Source organism: Camelus ferus, chromosome 1, assembly GCF_009834535.1.
Source record: "Camelus ferus isolate YT-003-E chromosome 1, BCGSAC_Cfer_1.0, whole genome shotgun sequence".
NCBI classification, from domain to species: Eukaryota; Metazoa; Chordata; class Mammalia; order Artiodactyla; family Camelidae; genus Camelus; species Camelus ferus.
This window is the reverse complement of record NC_045696.1, coordinates 108,432,166-108,438,256: the sequence shown is the minus strand read 5'-3', so window position 1 is coordinate 108,438,256 and position 6,091 is coordinate 108,432,166.

The window sequence follows — 6,091 nt, the reverse complement described above, 5'->3', positions numbered from 1 at the left end:
CTGGAACTTTGCCAGACTTATATGGAAATGCTATCATGCCATCCTCCCCGCTCCCTGTTGCTTCCTGTTCTCAGGATTGTGCAAAGGAAGCAGCTCAAGACTGGGGCCCCCGAGGTCCTGAAGAAACAAGCTTTCTCGTCAACTCTGCCCTGGAGGGGCTCTGTGGATGTCACAGCCAGAGGGTTACTGGGAGACCTGGCTTATTTTCCCCACAGGTTGGACCCATGTTTACAGAATAGAAGCAAATTAGGTACCTCTTAGACAAGATGCAAAGCTCAATGGGACGGTCACATTTCCTATTCTTATTATACACAACCAGACAGGGGGAGGGGGTGAACAGGAGAGGGAACAGAAAGAATTCCCTCTTCCCAAACGGGCAGTCTCCATGGGGGAAGCTCTTTCTGCCCCCACTCCTCACCAGATTTAGCCTCACAGTTTATTTTTGGAAAGGTCTTTGAGAGCAGAAGTGAAAGCCATCCCAAGGGTCTGTAAGCCGGAGAACGGCAGCCGCCACGAGACGATCAGTCCAGAGGAGTAGTGGAGGGAGGCTCGCGAGCAGGGTGATGTCATAGGAGAGAAGAGGCTGTCTGAGCCCCAGCTCTTCTGCCACAGTTTTGAGCAACTCCATTTAATTAAAGTGGTGCCTCTCACTGGCATGAGAGCAATGGAAGTGTCAGTTTGCTTGACAGGAGCTCCTTTGCCTGGAGCACAGACCGGAGCACCGGTGGCTGAGTGCCAGACTTTATCTCCAGCACAGATGGGAAGGCCAGGGGTAATTACCTTGCCCCGGCCAGTTGCTTTCCTGGGTGAAATTAGTGAAAAGTAGGAGACAGTGACTCCATCGGATTCTTCCTCAACATCATTTCCAGGGAAGGAGTGAAGACAATCAAGCGTGACATTCTGATTTGGGCAGGAAGGCAGCCCTGAAACTTTCCACTCTATGGACTGTTTTGTGAGATAGTAACTCGGAGAAGCGGGCATGCTGTCAACTGGCCACACTATACTCCACTCCGGTACCTGGCTTCCCAAATGTAACCGGCTGATTGAACTCTGCAGGGCACATACATGAAGCGGATTTCTGCCAATCTCTATCCCCAGTGGTGCTTTGTCCAATCTCCCCTTCCCCTCTTCCAAGGATATCTTGGACAATTCTGGGCTTTCTGTTCATTTCCAGTCTAGATTGCCACTTTAGATTTCCCCTCCCTCACTGTAGGCCAAGCTTTGGCCCAGGGGGGATGTGAAGTAGGGAGGAGAGCACACAGTCCACCCCCTATATGTCTTACCTGCCTTGAGAAGGGAGTGACCTGCCTCGGGCCCATCGGCCAGGGCTCAGCCCCTTACACCCGTCCTAAGAGTATTATCCGGGCAGTGATCCCTTGCTGCCCACCTAGGCAGCTTGGGAGCGGATTCCTCTTACTCATTCTCTCATGTTCCAAAAGAAATTACTGAGGACCACTTATGTGTCCTCCAGAGACATGGAAAATGAGGACCACTGTCGTATCAGTCTTTTGGGGCCAATCATTCCATCATTCCTCCTTGCAGGCGCCTCTGAAAAACCCTTTCCTCCAATCTGGATGAAAGCTCCTCGCACGTCCAACCACCCATTTGGTAGATTAGGAAACTTGGGTTTAAGAAGCACAGGATACCTTGGAGTCATGAAGAAAGTCTACAAGAGAGGGAGTGAGAATGCTTTGCTGAGTGTGCAATTTGTATGAAGCTGGTGCCGATAGACAGCAGAGGTCACTACGTGCAGCTCTGAGGTTATTGGGGATCCTGGGTCTGTTGCAACACGATGACCAGGACCAGCTCGTGGCTGACACAGAGAGAATGTGACTTTGGGCTTGCATGAACTTTGATGAGGATAAGAAGAAGAAAAATAAGAAAGATTTATTGAGCACCATGTATCTGACACTTGCAACAACTTCTGTGTAAGTGTAACCTGATAGCATCTTGCTTCTGCTGCACCTTGTCTCATTGTTTTTGAGGGATTCTCGAATTTCTCAGTGTGGGACATTTTGAGGACCTGCTGGCACTGCCACATGCAGTCAGAAGTGTGAGGAAGTCAACACACAAGAAGGCCACGTTTGGCCAATGGGCAGCAATAAATGCTCTCTCTTCCACCCCTCAGGGGGACAATTCCAAGATACACTGCTTTGCAGGGGATTCCAGCAGGATTGAGCCCCAGTTGGCAACACTGGTGACCAACTTAGGGACATACCCATGTACTAGCCTTCCCTCCCTTGTATTTCACTCTTCCTAGGACCTGTACATGGACTTCCCAATCCCCTACTACTATTGCCTGCCATTTCTCCCAAAATAAATTCCTTGCCTGCAAAGCTTTGTCTCAGGCTCCAGAGGAGACCCAGGTTCAGTTAATGAACCACGTTTAGTGAGCGTGTTTAGTGCTTGACAGGGATTATTTGCTTTAACACTCAAGTAACCCTATGAAGTTAGTATCATTTTTTATCCACCTTGGATGGATCAGGAAAGTAGGATACCAAGAGGGGAAATAACAGAAGCAGAGTGTCTGCCCTGGGTGGTGGGGTAGGGGGATGATGACCTCAGTGAACTCAGGTGAGAATTTTCCCCACTCTGGAGTGCTGGACTTGGTTCTGGGCTCTGAGCCCTTCACAGGGAGTATTTCCATCGGAACCCTGGGATGATGAGGGAAGCAAAGCCAAGACTTAGAAGGGAGAATTGGAAGAAATGAGTGGCTGAGCCCAGAAAACACTCAGAAGGCACATGAGAGCAGCCTTTTCTTTAGGATGAAATGCACTGAGTCAGCTGAGAAGATAGAACTATCACAGTACAAGGCAACAAGTTTATGTTCAGTATAAGAAAGGACTTTTTGCCAGACTTTCCCCAGCACAAAATGAGAAACCCTGGCATACAGCAAACCTGATATTGTAAATGCGAGAGCTGAGATTGCATGGCCAGCCATTTCTCCAGAATATCATAAAGAGAATCCTGTGGGGGAATTCTTTCAGATTAGGGTAGGATCCTAATTTAGGGCTGACAAAGATTTGCCTCTTCACTCACCAATCCAAGACAGCCTTAACCTTGACAGTCCCCTGGGGTTCCTCTGAATCCTTACTGCTGGTAGAGCCACCAAGAGGTAAGATTTAATTTGTCATTTGTTTAATTTGTTTTCCTGCCTTATTGCATTGTCTGGAACTTCTAGAAAAAAATTCAATAGTAACATTGGCAGATGTATTTATGTTTTTTCTTATTTAATAGAAATGCCTTTACTATTTCACAACAAAGTATGATATTTGTTCCTGCTATCATATAGGTAGGCAGGATGCCTTTCTAGGCAGGAAAGACCTTGCTATTTGCTGAGTCGATAAAGGGCTTATTCTCTCAGGTAAAGTGTAAAGATGAGGACCTACTATGAGATCAATCTCTATTCTCTATAGTACTTGGAACAGGGGTGAGTATAAAGAAGATGCCCAGTAAATGCCTGGTATGAAAACAGGGTATACAAATGAGTTGAAAAATTTCTTGGCTTCCAAGTGGCCTGATTCCTCAGCTGCAGTAGCCCAGCTCCATTCCAAGTCCTCTGTGATGAGCTTGGAACACCCTCCTGATATTGGGAGTGACTTACCTTAAAACCCAGTGAGTGTTCTTCTCAAAGAAGAAGCCTGGAGCTGGAAAGAGCAGATGTAGGACTGGGCTCAAGAAATGTGTCAGTGGGCCTGGTGAGTAGATTGTTCCTGGCCTTTTGGGGGCTGTGAGTGGATGCAAAGCTTCCTGCTCAGAGCTGGTGGTCAAGACTGTGCTCCACCCATAGACACACAGGCAGAAAGGCTGTCATCACCGAGTTTGCCCTTGGTGTGTGAGTTATGCACGAGCAGAAGGGGGCTGCAAGGGGCCATTACCTCCACTAGTTCCTCAGAGAAAAGAGGAAATGGGCTGGAAAACAAGCAGTTTAGGGAATTTAAGGAAATGAGTGAATCAAGGCCCAGGCTTCCAACTGCCTCAAAAGCCATCCAAATTCCTGGAGACCAAGCCCTCGTCAGGCTCTATTTCCCTCCCCTAAGTCCACTGGTTTCATGCACAATCAGTGTGAGTGGCCTATGGCCCTGGTTGAATTTTGCCCCAGTTTCTGGAAGAAGAGGCCCAGATAGTCAGGGGGCTCCAAGGAAGAAGGAATGGATCATAAGGGTATTAGGGCCATGAGCTTCCCCAGCTCCAGCCTGGCAGCTGTCGGAATGAGGAGGAAAGAGGCTCAGCTATCACAGAACACAGCCTGGAGAGAAGTTGTCTTTTTAAAATTTATTTACTTATTTACTTATTATTTTGTATGGAAGTGTAGTTGACTTACAATTTAGTTTCAGGTGTACAGCAAAGTGATTCAGTTATACGTATACATACACATATATAGTTTCTTTTCAGATTCTTTTCCATTATATGTTATTACAGGAAACTGAATATAGAGAAGTTGTCTTTAGACTTAAGAGGATGCCAGGGAAGTCGGCCCTTCCTGTCCTCACTAGGACAAGGGGGAAGGAAAGGTACCTGGACTCCATTCAGTTCCCTTCACCTCCACTGCCTCCTCCAAGCATGGATGTGACAGCCTCCCCTGGGTCTCCCTGCCTCCTCACATCACCCGAGCCAATTCCTCTGCACACAGCAGCCAGAAAGAATCTTTCTTCTGCCCCGATGAGTGTTCAGACTAAGCCACCAAAAATCGAGTGTGGACACTACACCACGGTCTGTGAGACCCTGGCATCATGGGCCCCACACCCGTCTCTCTGCCTCGTTTGAGTCTTTATGCCCCTTACTCACCACATCCCACACACATTGCCTTTCTTTCAGTGTTTCAGGACAACACTGTTCCTCTTTTCTGCCTCAGTATTTTCCCAGGCTGTTCTCTCTGCCCTAGCCTGTGCTCCCCCATCCTTCACATAGTTGCTCTTTCTTATCCTTCAGGGCTCAGTTTGAAGTCACCTCCTGAGAGGACTCCCCTGACCTCTCCAGCTAAAGTCCATCCTGGCCCCTGTACCTTCAGATCCATTCTTATCTTTCCCCTGATGCTTGTCCTCTTGAAGTGGGGGCAGGGGGAGGCTGACCCCTGCAGGCAGTGTTTTCCATCCTCAATTGGCTTCTGGCAAAGCTCAGCCAACGGGAGGCACTGACCTGATGTTGAAGGCAGGAGGATGCCTTTCTCTCAGGTAGTATCTCTAGCAGTTTGGATGACTTTGGAGGCAATTGAACGTCTTTGATGGGTGTTAAGCAGAGGGGGACATCATCAGTTTACTTTTTAGAAAGATCACTTTTGGGGTAGAGGTATAGCTCAGTGGTAGAGCGCATGCTTAGCATACACAAGGTCTTGGGTTCAATCTGCTGTACCTCCAGTAAAAAAATAAAAATAAATATAAAAAGATCACTATGATGGCCCTATGGAAGATGTGTTAGATTTGGAGAAGCAATTTAGGGGCAGTCCCAATGAGAAAAGATAATGGCCTGGACTGAGGTGGTTGCAACTCTGACGGAGAGAAGTGGACAGATTAAAGCTGTCTTTCAAGGAAGAATTACCAGAACTTGGTGATTACTTGGATGTGGTCTTTGTGAGAGAGGTGTGATCAGGAATCACTTCAAGGTATCTGATTGGAGCAACTGGGAAGATATAGATGCCATTTATTACGATGACAAAAGCTAGGGTGGAACAGATGCTGTTCTGTTCACAGGGGAAACATTCATATACATTCCTTTGATCCATTTTCCCCTGTCCTGTAATATCTTTCATCTATGTAAGTAACCTATTACCTATCACCCATGTATCTATTTATTATTTATCTGTCGTCTGTCAGCCATGTCTTGAAGTTTGGATTATAGTGTATGTACTATGCTGTAATTTCACTTCGATTGTTCGCTGCTACTATATACCTATTCATTTACATTCTGTATTAACTTTATATTTTGTACTTTGCCAGTTTCATAAATTAGATTCTGTAGGTTTCTTTGGTGTGTGGCTTTCTTACAGTTTTCCACGTGAACAAAAATGTTTGTGAATAGTGGTAGTTTTACTTCTTTATTCACATCTTTGTAATTTTATTTCTATATCTTGCCTTATTACAATGGCTACAAC